Source organism: Bombina bombina, chromosome 1, assembly GCF_027579735.1.
Source record: "Bombina bombina isolate aBomBom1 chromosome 1, aBomBom1.pri, whole genome shotgun sequence".
Lineage (NCBI taxonomy): Eukaryota > Metazoa > Chordata > Amphibia > Anura > Bombinatoridae > Bombina > Bombina bombina.
Window position 1 is genome coordinate 1,084,827,916 of NC_069499.1, and position 23,019 is coordinate 1,084,850,934.

Below are 23,019 nucleotides of genomic sequence, written 5' to 3' on the forward strand. Positions count from 1 at the left end.
CCTGAGCAGGGTATTATTTAGAAGGTGTTAATGTTAATATACTGTAAATTCAGCAACAAAACGACATGTTAAAGGGACATGAAACCCAAAATGTTTCTTCCGTGATTTAGATAGGGCACACAATTTTAAACAACTTTCCAATTTACTTCTATTATCAAATTTGCTTCATTCTCTTGCTATCATTTGCTGAAGGCGCAGTAATGCACTACTGAGAGCTAGCTGAACACATCTAGTCAGCCAATCACAAAAGACAAATGTGTGCAGGCACCATTCACTAGCTAGCACTCAGTAATGTAGAATATGTACATATTCTTTTTCAATAATGGATACCAAGAGAACATAGTATATTTGAAAAATAGAAGTTATTTGTTGCAAATGTCTCAACATGACATGCTCTATCAGATTTATGCAAGTTTATTATACACTTTTCTATGCCTTTAAAGGGCCACTAAACCCAAAATCTTTCTTTCATGATTCAGGTAGAGAATAAAAATTTAAACAAAATTACAATTTACTTCTATTATTCATTTTGCTTAATTTTTTAGATATCCTTAGTTGAAGAAAAAGCAATGCACATGGGTGAGCCAATCACACGAGGCTTCTACGTGCAGCAACTAATCTGGATATGCTTTTCAGCAAAGAATATCAAGAGAATAAAACAAATTAGATAATAGAAGTAAATTAGAAAGATGTTTAAAATTGCATTCTCTTTCTAAATCATGAAAGAAGAAATGTGGGTTTCATGTCCCTTTAATGTCTGGTTGTAATTTCTCACCCACTGCAGCCCAATGTTTTAAGGTTATGCAAACCAAGATTATTCTATACAAAAAAAACAAAAAAAAGGTTAACACTTATGTTATGTGAGCTGCAAGTCTGTTTGTTTTTGTCATTTGTGTATGTGTTAAAATACATATTTAAAATATACATTATCTTGCCTGAGTAAGATGTGAACTTTAACCCTTTTGTGTGTTAATATTGTGAGGCCTAATTATCAAGCCGTCAACTGTGCTGCATTTGATGGCACCAATACGCTCGCCTGACATTGCATAACATTGCGGCCGTGGACCTGAATACGCTCTCCATATTTATTAAAAAAGCTGTCAAAAAGCTGCACACAAAGTATGGGGCGATTAGCAGAGGACTGTTGTTAACTGACAGTCATCGATCTATCCCGCCGCTCCCGGAGCCCACCGCAACTAAATAAAGTTATTAACCCCTAAACCGCCAGCCCCCCACATTGCCATAAACTAAATTAACCTATTAACCCCTAAACCTAACAACCCGCTAACTTTATATTAAATATTAACTCATCCCTATCTTATAATAAATTTAAACTTACCTTTAAAATTAAATTAAACTATATTAAACTAATAATTAATCTACCCTAACTGTTATACTAAATGACATTAAACTATATTAAACTAATAATTAATCTATCCTAACTGTTATACTAAATGACATTAAACTATATTAAACTATTAATCTATCCTAACTGTTATACTAAATTACAATACACTACAAATTAAATTAACTATATTATATATTTAAACACCTAACCCTACTCAAATAATTTAAATCTACACTAAAAAATTACTAAGTTACAAAAAATAGCAAACACTAAGTTACAAAAAAAATAAACACTAAGTTACACAAAATATTTTTTTTTATTAAAGCTTTAAACTAATTACACCTAATCTAAGAGCCCTATGAAAATAAAAAAGCCCCCCCAAAATAAAAAAACCCTAGCCTACAATAAACTACAAATAGCCCTTAAAAAGGCCTTTTGCAGGGCATTGCCCAAAGAAATCAGCTCTTTTACCTGTAAATAAAAAATACAAATACTCTCCAACTGTAAAACCCACCACCCACACAACCACCCCCCCCAAATAAAAACCTAATCTAAAAAACCTAAGCTCCCCATTGCCCTGAAAGGGCATTTGGATGGGCATTGCCCTTAAAAGGGCATTTAGCTCTATTGCAGCTCAAACCCCTAATCTAAAAATAAAACCCACCCAATAAACCCTTAAAAAACACTATCCCCTGAAGATCCACTTACATTTTTGAAGATTTGACATCCATCCTCCAAGAAGCCGGCAGAAGTCTTCATCCAAGCGGCCAAAGTCTTCATCCAAGCCCACAGAAATCTTCACCCAGATGGCATCTTCTATCTTCATCCATCCAGCGCGGAGCGGGTCCATCTTCAAGACATCCGACGTGGAGCATCCTCAAGATTATAATGAATTCATGTTAAATCTACTTAAGTTTGTGTTAACCAAAAATTATTTTCTTTTCAATAACAAATACTACCTTCAAACCCAAGGAACAGCGATGGGCACTGCATGTGCACCCACGTATGCCAACCTGTTCCTAGGTTGGTGGGAACAAAAACATGTTTTTTCAGATACAAATGACCAATACACTAAGCATATCCCAATGTGGGTCAGATTTATCGACGACATCCTGTTCCTATGGGAAGGACCCGAATCTGAATTGGATAATTTCTTGGAACACCTCAACAACAACAAATTAAATATAAAATTAACCTACGAAAAAAGCTTAACCAATATATCCTTTCTAGACTTACTCATTCAGAAGAACCCTGATGGTACACTCTCAACAGATCTATACAGAAAAAGAACAGCCACCAACAACGTACTACATTCAACCAGTGCACACGCACCTAATACCACTAAGTCGTTACCTATTGGCGAATTTCTCAGGATCAAACGTAATTGCTCAGATGAGCAAACCTTTAGAAAAAGAGCCACAGAACTGGAAAGTAGGTTAAAAGTAAGAGGCTACAGCAAAAGGTCTATTCAAAAAGCTAAAAAAAGAGCTTATAATACACCCAGATCTGACCTATTGAAGGTCCGACCAAAAAAACAGGACAACAAAACAAGATTAGTCTTGACCTACAATGACCAATCACAAGAAGTCATCAGAATCATTCAAAATAACTGGCATATACTTCAAGCGGATCCAATTTTAAAAAGTTTAATTGGTCAAAAAGCAGAAATCAGCTATAGAAGATCAAGAAATCTAAAAGAAAGACTAAGCTCTAGCCATTATACCAAGAAAACTAAATCAATAAGAACCCCAGAGAAAGGCTCTTTCCCCTGTGGAAGCTGTTCAACTTGCTCACATATGATGAAAAAGAAAAAAACGATCACAGACAGATTTGGCAAACCACACCAAATCCAAACATATATAAGTTGTAACACTGTGGGACTTATATATGCCCTCCAATGCAAGTGTCCTTATACTTATATAGGAATGACCACTAGAAAGTTACACACAAGAATCATGGAACACCTAAGAAATATTCGTAATGCTCCCAAAGATTTACAAAAAGACAAAAAATTAACATCTGTAGCATCTCACTTTCTAAAATATCATCAGTGCAAAACCTCTGAACTGGAATGCTATGGCGTCCAAAAGTTGTCCCTAGGACTAAGAGGAGGAGACCTAGAGAAGGCCCTCCAAAAGATAGAAACAAAATGGATATACCTTATGGATTGTGTTCATCCAAAAGGTTTAAATGAACAAAACAACTATTCAATGTTCTTGTAATGCAGAAAAAGAAAATATGTTAGTAAAATCATGCACGAAAAATCATACATTGACAGTAACTAACCTAGTTGTTCCTTCAAGAATTTACATCTAAAGAGCACAAACATTAAGGTCTATTCTGTAAAATAATAAAATTTATTCAGCAAAAACTATTATTTAAAATCCAACAATCAGAATATAATTCATGTAAACACTCACACAGTTGGTATCACTAATCGAATGGTATCAACAAATCACTATACTTTGTGTTTTTCACCTTTCCTCCACAGTCACAACACTCATCCTTTATTTTGTAATCAGTCCCCCCTTTCACTTGACCCCCTAATGTGTCTTTACTCCCCATTTTCTATTCACAATTATCCCCTCATTCCCCTCATCTCCTTTTTCACCACCAATTGAGCATATCACACTTCACCCACAATATCAAGCTAACTTCACTTATCACTCACCTGTTAAAGATGACACATGCTTACAATATTAAATGTAACCACACATACATGAGTGATAACAGCACTGCACTACAGTAGGTAAAATAAACCCCCCCCCAATTGAAAACGTCTCACACAGCCACTCCAAAATATCTTAGCAATATTGTCACTTGTAATTCAAATCACTAATTCTATTCACCAAAAGAATACTAATCTCCTGAACAGTGTTCTCGTTTACGCTCATCACCTAAACTCAACAAATTCACACTATATAAGTTAATTTTAAAAAAATTTATTATAGAAGAGTGCTCATAACTGAAATAGAATAAAAATCTATCAGCAGGACTTGCATCTGCGCAATGAAGATAGATAGGGAAATACCTAGGTTCAATGTAGAAGAGCCTGAGTGATGTACTCAACCGAAATACATGGAATACATACATGATACTTTCCAAAATAAATTCTCTTCATCCTCTGATTCAGTGCTATATTTACAATCAATTCACATAATAAATAATATGAGAGACAGCAATAAAAAGTCAATATCAATCTTTAAATTATATGAGGAATAGCAAGTCAAAGTACCCGACTTTATTTAGCCCATCTATATACAACATACATATTTTGTACATTACACAAAGTATATGAGGAATAGCAAGTTAAAGTATTTGACTGTATTACGTCTATTTATATACAGCACACATATTAGTCATAGCATAAACATATATATCATGATTTAATGTAGCATAGCGAACATCTACGTGCATATGCAAATGTATCACGGGAAATATCAATAAAATTAACATAAGTCTCAAGAACTTTAATCACTCTAACAACATACTTCAATAACCTTATAAAACTCATTATCAGTATTATACCCAAGTTTAAAAACCAATCCTTACAAATTTAAAGAATAAGGCATCCATTCAAAACATTGACGTAATTTAAACAACCGTCAATCAAAACGTATAGGGACTCCGATTGGTGACCAACTGACGACAGGGTGGAGCAAAGCCAATAAATCACGGAAGATTGTTGCGCGCGTCACCCTTTGAAAAAGCCGGAATCACAAACGGCGAAACATGTTAGGGAGAGGTTGACATCTCGGTTTCAACCGATTTGTAGTTTTTTTAAGTTGCAAAAGAACGTAGAACTTAGCTAACAATATGAATGTATGAACAAGTATTGGGTAATAATTTAAAATAAGCTGGGGAAGGTGGATGTGGACTCTTTTATAGGCAGCAATACAAACAAAAGATGTGAATGCAGGATAACCAAACAAACAATACAGTGTGAATGAGTAAAAAAGTGTGATTCAGAACTTTATCAAGTAACCGCTGACCTATAAGTTACAGCATTATACAATTTATTAGACGTTAGTCTATATTTTGAAGACCTCAAAACCGTTATATTTAAAACATACCGGCTCCCAAGCAGCATTGCTGGAAATCGGGTAACAATTACAAACATAACTTAGATATTACGGCTAACAAACTAAGACTGATATTGGCACAGCCCACCCAACAATATAAGTTTTAAGAGCTCAAAAAATGAGTGAAATTATCTAAGTAAGCGATTAGGGTCTAGAGATATATAAAACTATTACAGTATTATACAGTTAGCAGTATTATCGAATAATACAAGCGAACTCCAAGAATGTATAAACGCTAATGTGAACAAATGTTGCACCAGCAGGCAGGATATATTACTGAATATACCAAATATACACAATACTTTCAGTAAATCCAGCAATAATACACAAGGCCAAGTGGAGTGACTTTCAAAAAAATTTCTGAAAAAATACACAAAGATATATAATCCACAGAATCACACCAAGCTATAATTAATTCAAAGTCAACATATATATTTATATACTAAGGGGAAAGTACAATTAGCCCCACATCAACTTGATCTTACATTAACAAAACAACTAATAACTACTCTGTTCTAAGTTTGTAATCCCAATACTTCACAAGTACTTATATGCAATAGAAAAAGAGGTTAAAAAAGAAGCACAATAACAATTAAGCGACTTCGCTACTTTAGAATATATTTCACAAGTATCAACTTATATAATCTCTAACTATTGATACAAAGTATACGCATTAACGAGATAAAATAACAAACTGCATATGTATGGATGTGCCTATATGCACGATCTAATTCTGCAGATATATTCACTTAAATAAGCGTAAGGGATAAGATATAACAACTCGGGTACAGACCTCAATGCCCCAGAAATAAGGGGAATGTTCCTATTGTTTTTATAAAGACTAAGATTAAAATTGTTGTTTAAACACTATTTAAAGGCATTTATCCCTACAGCGCTTTATAACCAGATATATATATACGCTCCTATTGCGCTTATAAGGGACCAAGACAATATTTGCTGTTTAAACACTATCTAAAGGCTTTTTCCCATATAGCATGGTGTAGCCAGATATACATATATATTCTTTCTCTATACTCGAAATCCAACTCATTTAGCAGAATCACATCTGCACCTACACACAACACTCTAATCATAAATCACAAAAGTTGATTCTTTTATCAATTCAATCAAATAAGATACCATATATATTTTCTCACAATCAGAAACACAAGCTCATTAAAGAAGGTGTACATCATTTAGTTCTATTAGAGAGATATAATACCCAGAGCAATACCATACGTACGCACATCAATAATTTGATACAGTAACGTAGTTGTCAGAAATAAGAGTATCCACACATATATCAGCCCTTCAGATAAACGTATCTCAGTATCCTAATATCTGAACAGTGATACCCCTCCGTCATTCCGTTACTGCACCCCAATACTAAATTAAGGGTACAATTCAACCCCAATTTCTAAGTTCTACGCGAATTTGTGTTTTTAATTGTATGTTATTATTTTCTTTTTTAAGTGTTGAAATAAAAGTTAGATTTTAATTACATTCACACGCTGCTCCACCCACATTTTCTTCCTTTTCAAGGTTTTCTGAAACTTAATGTAGGGGACAGTAAGTGCTAACACATGCAATCTGCTCTTGGAGCCAGAGACTAACATTTCTGACTCCACTCTTTTCTGAATCATTGATTCTTGCATAAGCACTCCAGCTAGTACCCACTGTAAAATTGAATGTAGGTACAAACTAGCAGTCCCTATCTACGAGTGTAGTGCGGTTGCAATCTTTTGCGTTTTCTAGTAGTCCACATTATCCTATTCTTTATATAGGATTTCCGCAACCAGAATAGCACACACATTAAAATATCTATAGAAAGTATGGCAAACAAATATGATAAAGATAAACAAACCAGGGAGCAAAAAAGACAAAGTGATCTTAATGAAGTGTTCCAAGATTCGTCAAGTGGAAACTCTGATATAACACCAAATAATCTTGACACATTACTAAGAGAATTACATAAAAACCTGTTCAAACAGGACAAATTATGGTGGGATGAGCAGTTCTGTGAGCAATACATTCAGAGAAATCTTATCCCAAGGGGGCTGCGAATTCAGCTTTTCCCAGCCTTTGAATTCAGGAAAAAAGAACTAAGTGTTGAATGGGAAGAAGCTTTGAGTGAATGTTCAGCCAAACTAATGAAAATCTTGATTAAACATAATTCATCTGAATATGAAAGATTGGAAGATTTAATCAAAGTACAGAATGAACAACTAAAACATTTTGAAAATCTTAAAGAATTTGAGAACGCATACAAGAAATACCAAAAAGAACTCGACAAGTATGAGAATGAAATTAAATCAACCAAGAAAGGCAAACTACAAAGAGATATTCTGGATTTCCAAAACAACAAAGTCTATAAATGGAAAAATAAAAATTTCACTTCCAATTACAAAACACAAAGGAGAGTGAACATTGTGGAGACAGATGTTTCTGACACTGATAATGAGGAACAGGAAAATGATGGCAAAGATCAACAGGAAGAACCTTCCACATCAAAAAAATCATCTACTATTGAAAATAGAAAAAGAAAGTCTTTTTTAGAAGACGATCTAAGTTCAGATTCAGAACCACCAGAAGAGGTGGGAGGTTCCAACAAAAGAAACACAAGGAACAACAACAAGAAGAACATCAAAGACAGGTTTCAAAAACCTCAAAGACGGAATCTGAGCCCCTTCTCACAAATAAGAATGAAGAACTAAGAATTATAAATCTCTCAGAAAGAAGACTTTCTAAACACCATAAAAGTGTTCTATCCAAAGGATTATCCTTCTGCCCTAATTCCCAACTGGACAAATTCGAAACAATAAAGGACATCCAACTTTACTTACGCAAACTTCTCCTCAAAAAATATTTTGCAAATAAGGATACGCAAGAAAATATATCTAACCTATCAGAAGAAGAACTAGAGTCCCTAAGAAATTTAGAAGATCTACTAACAGAACAAGAAATCCCTGAGGAATCAAATTGGAGAAAAGAATTGAAAAACAAATCCAAATTTGTACCAGCCTCGAACATCAGTTCTAACATAGATGTATTCAATCAAATAGTATGTAATTCGATCAATGAACTAAACATTCACACGAAAGCCAAAAACTTAACCAAAAAAGAAAGAGAAGCATTGAAGGAAATGGAAGAATGGGACGATGTGATCATCCGAAACGCAGATAAGGGTGGAAATATTGTCATATGGCCTGAGAATATGTATCTAAAAGAAGCATCCATCCAATTGAAAAATTCTGTATGCTACAGAGAACTTTGGAGCAACCCCACAGAACAATTCCATCAGCAGTATAACAAATTAATCGATGATGCAAAAAGAAGAGGCCTCATTACAACCAAAGAAACAAAATTTCTAAATGTATCTCACCCAAAAACAGCTACGTTTTACTTGATCCCTAAGATTCACAAAAACAATAAGCAACCTCCAGGCCGCCCAATAGTATCAGGAAACGACAACTTAACCGAGAAAGCAAGTCAGTACATAGATCTCAGACTCAGACAATTCCTAATTCAACTTCCATCATATGTGAGAGATACCATGGAAGTATTGCAAATCATTCAAGATATCCATATTTCCAAAACAACATGGTTAGTAACTTCGGATGTCGAGTCTTTGTATACCAGCATAAATCATCAACTCGGACTCAATGCTGTAAAACACTTTCTGAATATGTCATCAGAAGAAAGTCAAGATTATAATGAATTCATGTTAAATCTACTTAAGTTTGTGTTAACCAAAAATTATTTTCTTTTCAATAACAAATACTACCTTCAAACCCAAGGAACAGCGATGGGCACTGCATGTGCACCCACGTATGCCAACCTGTTCCTAGGTTGGTGGGAACAAAAACATGTTTTTTCAGATACAAATGACCAATACACTAAGCATATCCCAATGTGGGTCAGATTTATCGACGACATCCTGTTCCTATGGGAAGGACCCGAATCTGAATTGGATAATTTCTTGGAACACCTCAACAACAACAAATTAAATATAAAATTAACCTACGAAAAAAGCTTAACCAATATATCCTTTCTAGACTTACTCATTCAGAAGAACCCTGATGGTACACTCTCAACAGATCTATACAGAAAAAGAACAGCCACCAACAACGTACTACATTCAACCAGTGCACACGCACCTAATACCACTAAGTCGTTACCTATTGGCGAATTTCTCAGGATCAAACGTAATTGCTCAGATGAGCAAACCTTTAGAAAAAGAGCCACAGAACTGGAAAGTAGGTTAAAAGTAAGAGGCTACAGCAAAAGGTCTATTCAAAAAGCTAAAAAAAGAGCTTATAATACACCCAGATCTGACCTATTGAAGGTCCGACCAAAAAAACAGGACAACAAAACAAGATTAGTCTTGACCTACAATGACCAATCACAAGAAGTCATCAGAATCATTCAAAATAACTGGCATATACTTCAAGCGGATCCAATTTTAAAAAGTTTAATTGGTCAAAAAGCAGAAATCAGCTATAGAAGATCAAGAAATCTAAAAGAAAGACTAAGCTCTAGCCATTATACCAAGAAAACTAAATCAATAAGAACCCCAGAGAAAGGCTCTTTCCCCTGTGGAAGCTGTTCAACTTGCTCACATATGATGAAAAAGAAAAAAACGATCACAGACAGATTTGGCAAACCACACCAAATCCAAACATATATAAGTTGTAACACTGTGGGACTTATATATGCCCTCCAATGCAAGTGTCCTTATACTTATATAGGAATGACCACTAGAAAGTTACACACAAGAATCATGGAACACCTAAGAAATATTCGTAATGCTCCCAAAGATTTACAAAAAGACAAAAAATTAACATCTGTAGCATCTCACTTTCTAAAATATCATCAGTGCAAAACCTCTGAACTGGAATGCTATGGCGTCCAAAAGTTGTCCCTAGGACTAAGAGGAGGAGACCTAGAGAAGGCCCTCCAAAAGATAGAAACAAAATGGATATACCTTATGGATTGTGTTCATCCAAAAGGTTTAAATGAACAAAACAACTATTCAATGTTCTTGTAATGCAGAAAAAGAAAATATGTTAGTAAAATCATGCACGAAAAATCATACATTGACAGTAACTAACCTAGTTGTTCCTTCAAGAATTTACATCTAAAGAGCACAAACATTAAGGTCTCTTCTGTAAAATAATAAAATTTATTCAGCAAAAACTATTATTTAAAATCCAACAATCAGAATATAATTCATGTAAACACTCACACAGTTGGTATCACTAATCGAATGGTATCAACAAATCACTATACTTTGTGTTTTTCACCTTTCCTCCACAGTCACAACACTCATCCTTTATTTTGTAATCAGTCCCCCCTTTCACTTGACCCCCTAATGTGTCTTTACTCCCCATTTTCTATTCACAATTATCCCCTCATTCCCCTCATCTCCTTTTTCACCACCAATTGAGCATATCACACTTCACCCACAATATCAAGCTAACTTCACTTATCACTCACCTGTTAAAGATGACACATGCTTACAATATTAAATGTAACCACACATACATGAGTGATAACAGCACTGCACTACAGTAGGTAAAATAAACCCCCCCCCCAATTGAAAACGTCTCACACAGCCACTCCAAAATATCTTAGCAATATTGTCACTTGTAATTCAAATCACTAATTCTATTCACCAAAAGAATACTAATCTCCTGAACAGTGTTCTCGTTTACGCTCATCACCTAAACTCAACAAATTCACACTATATAAGTTAATTTTAAAAAAATTTATTATAGAAGAGTGCTCATAACTGAAATAGAATAAAAATCTATCAGCAGGACTTGCATCTGCGCAATGAAGATAGATAGGGAAATACCTAGGTTCAATGTAGAAGAGCCTGAGTGATGTACTCAACCGAAATACATGGAATACATACATGATACTTTCCAAAATAAATTCTCTTCATCCTCTGATTCAGTGCTATATTTACAATCAATTCACATAATAAATAATATGAGAGACAGCAATAAAAAGTCAATATCAATCTTTAAATTATATGAGGAATAGCAAGTCAAAGTACCCGACTTTATTTAGCCCATCTATATACAACATACATATTTTGTACATTACACAAAGTATATGAGGAATAGCAAGTTAAAGTATTTGACTGTATTACGTCTATTTATATACAGCACACATATTAGTCATAGCATAAACATATATATCATGATTTAATGTAGCATAGCGAACATCTACGTGCATATGCAAATGTATCACGGGAAATATCAATAAAATTAACATAAGTCTCAAGAACTTTAATCACTCTAACAACATACTTCAATAACCTTATAAAACTCATTATCAGTATTATACCCAAGTTTAAAAACCAATCCTTACAAATTTAAAGAATAAGGCATCCATTCAAAACATTGACGTAATTTAAACAACCGTCAATCAAAACGTATAGGGACTCCGATTGGTGACCAACTGACGACAGGGTGGAGCAAAGCCAATAAATCACGGAAGATTGTTGCGCGCGTCACCCTTTGAAAAAGCCGGAATCACAAACGGCGAAACATGTTAGGGAGAGGTTGACATCTCGGTTTCAACCGATTTGTAGTTTTTTTAAGTTGCAAAAGAACGTAGAACTTAGCTAACAATATGAATGTATGAACAAGTATTGGGTAATAATTTAAAATAAGCTGGGGAAGGTGGATGTGGACTCTTTTATAGGCAGCAATACAAACAAAAGATGTGAATGCAGGATAACCAAACAAACAATACAGTGTGAATGAGTAAAAAAGTGTGATTCAGAACTTTATCAAGTAACCGCTGACCTATAAGTTACAGCATTATACAATTTATTAGACGTTAGTCTATATTTTGAAGACCTCAAAACCGTTATATTTAAAACATACCGGCTCCCAAGCAGCATTGCTGGAAATCGGGTAACAATTACAAACATAACTTAGATATTACGGCTAACAAACTAAGACTGATATTGGCACAGCCCACCCAACAATATAAGTTTTAAGAGCTCAAAAAATGAGTGAAATTATCTAAGTAAGCGATTAGGGTCTAGAGATATATAAAACTATTACAGTATTATACAGTTAGCAGTATTATCGAATAATACAAGCGAACTCCAAGAATGTATAAACGCTAATGTGAACAAATGTTGCACCAGCAGGCAGGATATATTACTGAATATACCAAATATACACAATACTTTCAGTAAATCCAGCAATAATACACAAGGCCAAGTGGAGTGACTTTCAAAAAAATTTCTGAAAAAATACACAAAGATATATAATCCACAGAATCACACCAAGCTATAATTAATTCAAAGTCAACATATATATTTATATACTAAGGGGAAAGTACAATTAGCCCCACATCAACTTGATCTTACATTAACAAAACAACTAATAACTACTCTGTTCTAAGTTTGTAATCCCAATACTTCACAAGTACTTATATGCAATAGAAAAAGAGGTTAAAAAAGAAGCACAATAACAATTAAGCGACTTCGCTACTTTAGAATATATTTCACAAGTATCAACTTATATAATCTCTAACTATTGATACAAAGTATACGCATTAACGAGATAAAATAACAAACTGCATATGTATGGATGTGCCTATATGCACGATCTAATTCTGCAGATATATTCACTTAAATAAGCGTAAGGGATAAGATATAACAACTCGGGTACAGACCTCAATGCCCCAGAAATAAGGGGAATGTTCCTATTGTTTTTATAAAGACTAAGATTAAAATTGTTGTTTAAACACTATTTAAAGGCATTTATCCCTACAGCGCTTTATAACCAGATATATATATACGCTCCTATTGCGCTTATAAGGGACCAAGACAATATTTGCTGTTTAAACACTATCTAAAGGCTTTTTCCCATATAGCATGGTGTAGCCAGATATACATATATATTCTTTCTCTATACTCGAAATCCAACTCATTTAGCAGAATCACATCTGCACCTACACACAACACTCTAATCATAAATCACAAAAGTTGATTCTTTTATCAATTCAATCAAATAAGATACCATATATATTTTCTCACAATCAGAAACACAAGCTCATTAAAGAAGGTGTACATCATTTAGTTCTATTAGAGAGATATAATACCCAGAGCAATACCATACGTACGCACATCAATAATTTGATACAGTAACGTAGTTGTCAGAAATAAGAGTATCCACACATATATCAGCCCTTCAGATAAACGTATCTCAGTATCCTAATATCTGAACAGTGATACCCCTCCGTCATTCCGTTACTGCACCCCAATACTAAATTAAGGGTACAATTCAACCCCAATTTCTAAGTTCTACGCGAATTTGTGTTTTTAATTGTATGTTATTATTTTCTTTTTTAAGTGTTGAAATAAAAGTTAGATTTTAATTACATTCACACGCTGCTCCACCCACATTTTCTTCCTTTTCAAGGTTTTCTGAAACTTAATGTAGGGGACAGTAAGTGCTAACACATGCAATCTGCTCTTGGAGCCAGAGACTAACATTTCTGACTCCACTCTTTTCTGCATCCTCTGCTTCCGATGACTACCTGACGAATGAAGGTTCCTTTAAGTGATGTCCTCCAAGATGGCGTCCCTTAGATTCCGATTGGCTGATAGAATTCTATCAGCCAATCGGAATTAAGGTTGAAAAAATCCTATTAGCTGATCCAATCAGCCAATAGGATTGAGCTTGCATTCTATTGGCTGATTGGAATAGCCAATAGAATTTGAGCTCAATCCTATTGGCTGATTGCAACAGCCAATAGGATTTTTTTCAACCTTAATTCCTATTGGCTGATAGAATTCTATCAGCCAATCGGAATCTAAGAGATGCCATCTTGGATGACGTCATTTAAAGGAACCTTCATTTGTCGGGTAGTCGTCAGAAGAAGAGGATGCTCCACGTCGGATGTCTTGAAGATGGACCAGCTCCGGATGGATGAAGATAGAAGATGCCGTCTGGGTGAAGACTTCTGCGGGCTTAGATGAAGACTTCGGCCGCTTCGTTGAGGACTTCTGCCGGCTTCTTGGAGGATAGATGTCGGATCTTCAAAACTGTAAGTGGATCTTCAGAGGGTAGTTTTAGGATTTTTTAAGTGTTTATTGGGTGGGTTTTATTTTTAGATTAGGGGTTTGGGCTGCAATAGAGCTAAATGCTCTTTAAAGGCAATGCCCATCCAAATGCCCTTTTCAGGGCAATGGGGAGCTTAGGTTTTTTTAGTTAGGTTTTTATTTGGGGGGTTGGTTGTGTGGGTGGTGGGTTTTACTGTTGAGGGGTATTTGTATTTTTTATTTACAGGCAAAAGAGCTGATTTATTTGGGGCAATGCACCACAAAAGGCCCTTTTAAGGGCTATTTGTAGTTTATTGTAGGCTGGGGGGGGTTATTTTGGGGGGGCTTTTTTATTTTCATAGGGCTCTTAGATTAGGTGTAATTAGTTTAAAGCTTTGATAAAAAAAAATATTTTGTGTAACTTAGTGGGGGGTTTTTTGTAACTTAGTGTTTATTATTTTTTGTAACTTAGTTGTTAGTTTTAAATTATTTGAGTAGGGTTAGGTGTTTAAACATATAATATAGTTAATTTAATTTGTAGTTTAATGTAATTTAGTATAATAGTTAGGATAGATTAATTATTAGTTTAATATAGTTAAAGGTAATTTTAGTATAATAGTTAGGGTAGGTTAATTATTAGTTTAATATAGTTTAATATAGTTTAATTTAAATCTAAAGGTAAGTTTAAATTTATTATAAGATAGGGATGAGTTAATATTTAATATAAAGTTAACAGTTTAATTTAGTTTATGGCGATGTGGGGGGCTGCCGGTTTAGGGGTTAATAGGTTTAGTAAGTGGTAGTGATGTGGGAGGCCAGGGGTTTAGGGGTTAATACATTTATTTAGTTGCAGTGGGCTCTGGGAGTGGCGGGATAGGGGTTAATAACTTTATGTAGGTGGCGGCGGTGGCGGGAGCGGCAGATTAGGGGTTAATAACTTTTATTTAGGTGGCAGCGGTGTCGTGACGGCAGAATAGGGGTTAATAAGTATAATATACAACAAAGGTTTTTTTTGGTTAAGCACACCACAAAAAGACTATTTGCAACCTAGCACATACATTGTGGAAGTGCTACCAAGGTGACCAGCAATGATTAATTGAAAAAAACAAAAAAGTGTAGGTGCACATTCTACCACTAGAGTCCACATAGTTATAGCATATTTAAATATATACTTCAATTTGCTAAATATACTTGCACTGTTCAAATAAGATTGGGGATAGACATCTCACACAATAATATCGACATATATTTAAATTGCAAAGAATATTATCAGAAAAATATGCTTTTAAATAAAAATGGGATCTTAGTCACACAATATGATCATATTCTGCTAAGCCAGTCTACCACTTACAAGGTGTCCCAAATCAGACTGGCCCTATGCTAATCAGTATCCACACTGCAGCAAATTATGTCTATGCAGAGTTCCTTAGCTATATATATATATGACACAGTAGTTAAACTGGAATACATAAGTATAATGTAGGTCGCGGTGTTGGCGGGTGGCAGATTAGGGGTTAATAAGTATAATGTAGGTGGCGGCGGTGTAGGGGGTGGCGGATTTGGGGTGTTTAGACTCAGGGTAAATGTTAGGGTTTTAGGTGTAAACATAACTTTTATTCTTCCATAGGAATCAATAGGATATCGGGCAGCAGCGAACATGAGCTTTCGCTGCTTTCAGACTCCCATTGATTCCTATGGCATCCGCCGCCTCCAGGGCGGCAGATTAAAAACCAGGTACGCTGGGCTGGAATAGTGGCGAGCGTACCTGGTAGAAATTTGTTAACTAGCAAAAGTAGTCAGATAGTGTTGAATTTGCATTCGGAACATCTGTAGTGACGTAAGCATCAATTTGTGTCGGACTGAGCCCGGCGGATCGTATGTTATGTCACAAATTTCTACTTTTACCGGTCTGTAGGCTTTGATAACTAAGGGGAATCAAGCTCTCCACAATTACGCTGCGGAATTCCAGCGTATTTGCGGTTGACGGCTTGATAAATAAGCCTCACTGTCTTGATATCATCTTGACTCTTGATAAGCCCTTTTACAATATTCCATTTTATAATGACATCATAGAAACAATTAACAGGTCTTCAGAAGCTAACTGCAAATGATCTACACTGTACATTTGTTTGTTTTAAAATTAAGCACAGAAATAAGCCACAAATTACTTTGAAGTCTAGAACATTTCAAGCTTCACATGTTGCTCTGCTTTGTATTTAGCTTGGAAACTCAAGAGGCAGGTAGAAAAAAACGTATGAAAGGTTGCCATCCTGCCTGAGCGCTCACCAACACTTAGTCTGAAGAACAGTCTGGAGAACAGTAGTGGAGTTATCTCTGGGGTAGGATAAGAACAGGGCGTGCTGTACCCCTGGTATGGTCTGTGTGAGACAACCCAGCATGGCCAGTGATGGGGCTGGGATATGTTTATGTGAAGAGGATGGGGCTGTGTGTGGATTCGATGGAAAGGCTAACTCCTGTGTGTGTGCCCTCCAACTATACAGCTGGAAGATGCAGCAAGGGCTCCATCCATAAGGTGCATGATGTATGGTAAGGCCTCCCAGTCAGTATTGATTGTCACGGTTTTTGGGAAGAGAATTATGGCAACCCTACCTGTAACTTGCATAGCTCAGATCACAAGGTGTTCTGTCTCTTACAATGGCTTGCCCCTTGGTTATAATTTTGGCACTTCTCCATCACACAGAGAGCTATCAGACAATTAAAATGTCATGTAACTCTTGCAGTTTCTTGTCTAAAAATCTTGACCTTCAAAAACATGATTATTAAACATAAATAACTTTTACAAAACCAAATTGATTACCTCCACATTTTCAAAATATAGATGAAAAGAAAACTATCAAGTCAAAATTTATTATGTATTAATTTCAAAGCATTTAAAAATCAACATTGAAAGCTCATTTGAACTTGAAAATAAAACTGTATGGTAATAAAGTTTTGGAATTTGAACTTAAATATCTGACACTTTTACTAGAAAAAAATAGAATGATATGTAATTGTGGATCTTACTAAGCACCTAATGATTGAAAAACTTGTGGGCATGGAGAGAAATCACACAAAATCTTTGGGATTTTTTTTAAACCTTATTTTGTAATATAGGAGTCTCTCCTCCAAATAAAGAACACTACATAGTGACATAAACATGTCTCAAGATAAAATTAGTGTTTCTACACAATCAGCTTTTTTCCATTCAAAATTTAAGAAGCTGTTGTCTGCATCTTATACACTTTGCAGCACAAATTTTTACTTTTGCTTTAATAAATATACGCAGTACTACCTATGCATACACATTGTACATTAGCCTCTCGATTAAGCTAATGCAAAAAGGGTGTTCCACCAATAAATGTCATGTGGGGAGGTTACAAAAAGGCTAACAGAATTTGACATACTTTATATTGCAAAATGATTTGAAATATTATGCTATTAACATCTAGGTACGTTTAAAGTTCTGCCAGTGGTGACCATTTTACCCCTGCCAGAAAAGAAGCAGCACAACTTGAATAGAAATGCTGCTAAGCAATGGCTTAGATTCAATAAAACTCTTTTGTGATATTAATATGTCACTGAAAAAAGTTTGTCACTTGAAAATTGTAAAATTTGTAAATATTTGTACTGTTTCTCCTCAGAGCAGCGAGTATCTAAATCATCTTAACTGAAATCAGTAGAGCCACTTCTTGTAGCATTAACTGTCACATAGAACGACTTCCACTCTCAAGGATACCGGTATCACAAAAATATTTTTAAAATGTTGCAAAACAGATGAATAAAAAAAACTGTATAAAACAGTACACACTAATATATGCAAAAGCCGGGGAAAAAGTTAAAGAAAAATAGCTTAAAGTGAAAAAATAGACAATGAGGTATATTTATTAATGTGCGAGCGGATGTAATGTAGCGTATCATGTCCACTGCACATCGATAAATGCCGACAGAATACGCTGTCAGGCATTTATCATTGCATCAGCTGTTCTTGTGAACTGCTGGTGCAATGCCGCGCCCTGCAGATTTGCGGCCAATCGGCCCCTAGCAGGGGGTGTCAATCAACCCGATCGTATTCGATCGGGTTGATTTCTGTCCATGCCCTCAGAGCAGGCGGACAAGTTATGGAGCAGCAGTCTTTAGACCGCTGCTTCATAACTTCTGTTTCTGGCGAGTATGAAGGCTCACGTGGAAACAGGGTGCATTAAGCTCCATACGGAGCTTGCAAAATTCGGATTATCCTAAGTTATGAAGGTATAATCTAGATTTTATTAAGAGATGAGTATTTTGCTTTCTTTCCTTTACTACTTAATGGCAGTATTTAAAAGCATATAGAAATAAATAACAAAAACTGTAAACATTTGAAAAAAGACAGTACAACAGTATGTAAACCAGTGACCAATAACATAAGAGAACTGGTTAAACAAAAACAAAGTGACCAATCAGCTCCAACATGTAACCTATAAACTGTCCAAATTCAAATACCAACTCCTCTTTCTTGTAATCAGATGAAGGAAGGAACCAGTTCATGATGCTCACAAAACAGCAACAAAACAGGAAACAAAGAAGACTGAAGAAAATAATCCAGGAGATGTTGACCATCCAACGGTAAGATTTCCAACGATGGGAGTAAGAACACCACAAACTTGACTTTTGTGAAGGATGAGAAGAACTTGATAGATGAGATGACCAATCATTTAAATGAGAGGGAATAAAATTATCCAAGATGGTATCCTGTTTAAGGATTGGTAACTAGAATAAATATATAATGAAAAGAATTAAAATATTAATACATATAAAAAGGGAGGGAAATAAAGAAAAAAGAGAGAGGTGGGAAAATACTCGTCTCTGTGTCTTTAATAAAATCTAGATTATACCTTCATAACTTAGGATAATCCGAATTTTATTACAAGACCAGAGACTCATATTTTGCTAGTTTAAAGCAACTAACAAAATAAATTAAGCGAGGCGTGTTCAATGGGTTTAAAATAAAATTGTTTAAAAACTGAATCTGAAGACCAGTCAGCTGCATCCAAAATTTGTTGAAGGGTAGCAGCTTTCAAAAATGCTTTAGAAGCGGCTGATCCTCTAACAGAGTGAGCGGAAAACGATAAATCAATACCTGCTTCACTCATAACCCATTTAACCCATCTGGCAATAGAAATAGAAGAAACAGGTAAATGAGGAGGGACAAAAGATAACAAAAGTTGGTTAGAAGAAGAAGTACGAAAAACAGAAGTTCTACGTTCATACTCTTTTAAACACAAAACCACACAGAGAAAGGGTTCATTATGTAAGTAAGGATAAAAAATAGAAGTTGAAAAAGATTTAGTTCTTTTAGAAATAAAGAAAGTAACACCTTCAGGAGAGAAACGTTTAGAATTAAAGTCTAAAGCTTTAACATCTGAAACTCTGCGAAAAGAAATTAAACATAAAAGAGTAGCAAGTTTTGTAGAAAGTTGTTTAAGAGATAAAGATTCATTAGAAGGCCAGGATTTAAAAAGAGAAAAAACAAGATCTACATCCCAGAAGGAAGAATATTTAGGAGCAGGAGGTCTTTTAAGTTTTATAGCTTTCATTAATTTACAAATTAAAGGGTGTTGACCTGCCGGAAAATTATTAATAAAAGAATGTTTAGCTGAAATAGCTGATCTAGAAACATTAATAGTTCTATAAGCTAAACCTGCTTCAAAAAGAGATGTAAGAAAATTAATAATAAAAGTTACATCAACTGAAAGGGGATCCAAACCTCTCTCCAAGCACCAGCCAGACCATCTGGTCCATGCGGAAAAATCAAATTTTTTGGTTCCAGGGGCCAAAGAGTCTTGGAGAAGATCTTTAGCTTGTTGTGATAATCCCTGGAGAGATGATGTAAGCCCGAAATTGACCAGGCTATGAGACGAAGAGATCCTTGGAGGATAAGGTCGTGAGGAAGACCTTCTGGATCTGACAATAGAAGAGGAAAAATTGGAAGCAGAACTGGATGGTTGACAAATAACTCTAGAAGAGAAGGGTACCAAGGTTGAGATGGCCACAGGGGAGTGATTAGGAGAATTGAAAGAAGATCCCGTCGGATTACTGAAATTGTTCTCTGAATCATGGAGAACGGGGGAAACGCATAAGCTGACTGACGAGGCCATGGATGGAGAAATGCATCTATCGCTAGAGCATCTGGATCCGGACGCCAGCTGAAATAAGGGTGAATCTGAAAGTTCAGTCTCGAAGCGAATAGATCTATCGAAAAGGGTCCTCTGAGAGATTGAAGCGATTGAAACACTTGATAATGAAGTTTCCAATCGCTGGAGTCTGTCAGATACCGAGAACCCCAATCTGCCGCCACGTTGGATAAACCTGGAATGTATTCTGCTTTGACAGAAATATTTCTGTCCAAGCAAAGATGAATGAAATCTTTCGTAATAATTGATAAATCTCTCGATTTTGTACCACCGAGATGATTCAAATAACGAACAGCAGAAATATTGTCCATTCTGAGTAAAATGGACACAGGAAAAGAACCTTTGACAAAACTTTTGACTGCAAAAGAGCCTGCCAAAAGTTCTAAGCAATTGATATGAAAACGTTTTTCTTCTGAAGACCATTTTCCGCCCGTGATAGAAGGACCGCAACGAGCTCCCCAGCCCGAGCGACTGGCGTCGGATTCTATAATTAAATCTGGAGCTTTCCCGAAAATGGCTCTCCCGTTCCAAGCTTCTATGTGAGAGAGCCACCACGAAAGTTCTTCTTTGGCTTCTGTAGATAATTGAATCAAATGAGAATAGGAAAGACCTTTTTGAAGAAGACAAATTTTTAAACGTTGAAGTTCCCTGTAATGAAGAGGAGCAGGGAAAATAGCCTGAATAGAGGATGAGAGTAACCCCACTATTCTGGCTATAGTCCTGATGGGAACTAAAGATAAAGAAAGAGTTTTTGAAATTTCTTTCTTGATATTCACAATTTTTTCTTTGGCAAGGCTGAGAGTGGAATTCACAGTGTCTATTAGAAATCCTAAAAAGGTTAAAGATTTTGTTGGAGAGAGAACAGATTTCTCCAAGTTGATTAAGAAACCCAAATTTTCTAAAATATAAATAGTAAGCTGAATTTGAGATTTCAAAATGACAGGACACTGATTCATGATTAAAATATCGTCTAAATAAATGATAAGACGAACACCTCGCAAACGAAGCCAAGTAATAATTGGCTTCATTAACTTGGTGAAAATCCAAGGAGCTGAAGATAGACCGAAAGGCATACAAGTGAAATTCCAAACTTTCCCTTCCCAAACAAAAGAGAGAAATTTCCTGTGTTCCTGAGCTACCGGGACTGTAAGATATGCATCTGTCAGATCTAATCTGACTAAAAAATCGTTGTCTAAAAGGCATTCTCTGAGAAGATGAATCCCTTCCATTTTGAAATGTTGATAAACAACAAAAGAATTTAAGGATCTTAAATTTATTACCGGACGATATAGACCATTCTTCTTTTTTACGAGAAAAAGATTGCTTAAGAAACAGCTTTGTGGATCCAAAGCTGGTTCTATAGCCTGTTTTGAAACGAGAGATGAAATCTCGTTTTGAACCAGAATTCTGTCTGACATTGAAAATTTTATAGGGAGAGGAAGGGAACTTTGAAAAGGAGTAGAAATAAAATCTATAAAAAGACCTGAAACTGTTTGAAGAACCCATTGATCTGTAGTTATAAGATTCCAATTTTGAGCAAAAAGAGTCATTCTGCCTCCTATAATGTTTAGGGAAGAAACATGAAAGGGAAGAAAAAGATTTACCTTGAGGGGTATGGGATCTTTGTCTTGATCTTTGCAGACATGGATTCCAGAATCTTCCTCTAGATGGGAAGAAACCTGAAGAGGATGGGTACTGAAATTGTCTCTGTTGATATTGAAACTGTTGGTTCGAATATTGAGACCTATTGGGATATGATGGACGGCCGGGAAAACGGCCTCTTCCTTTCCCGGCCTCTTCAGAAAAACAGTCCTGATAAAATATTTTCTTCATGGATGTTCTTACTTTATTAAGATTCGAAAAGGTGTTAACATAACAGTTTAACTCCTTAATAAAAGTGTCTCCAAAAAGTAGACCATTTGTAGGATGAATCGCATACTCTAGGGTCAATTCTCCTCAAGATATTTCTTCTACGCTCAGTGTACATAGCAGAATTAGCATTTCCGATGAAACTGAGCATCCTTTGTAACCATTCCCTAACCACTACAGGGTCCATTAGAGCAGTGGTTCTCAACCAAAGTGACCTCAAGGCCCGGTAAATTTTATCTGGACATGTCCAGGGCCTGGTAGATATATATATATATATATATATATATATATATATATATATATATATATATATATATATATAGAGTAAGCATCAGGGATTTGCCATATCAGTAACTAAGCAGTTCAGTGTGGGTTTAGTGGGGGCCCTGGAGTGTGGGGGTCCTGCCGAGGGTCTGTCGCTGTGAGGACCATGGAGTGTGAGGTCTGGCCCTGGAGGTTGGGGGTCCTTTCTTTGGC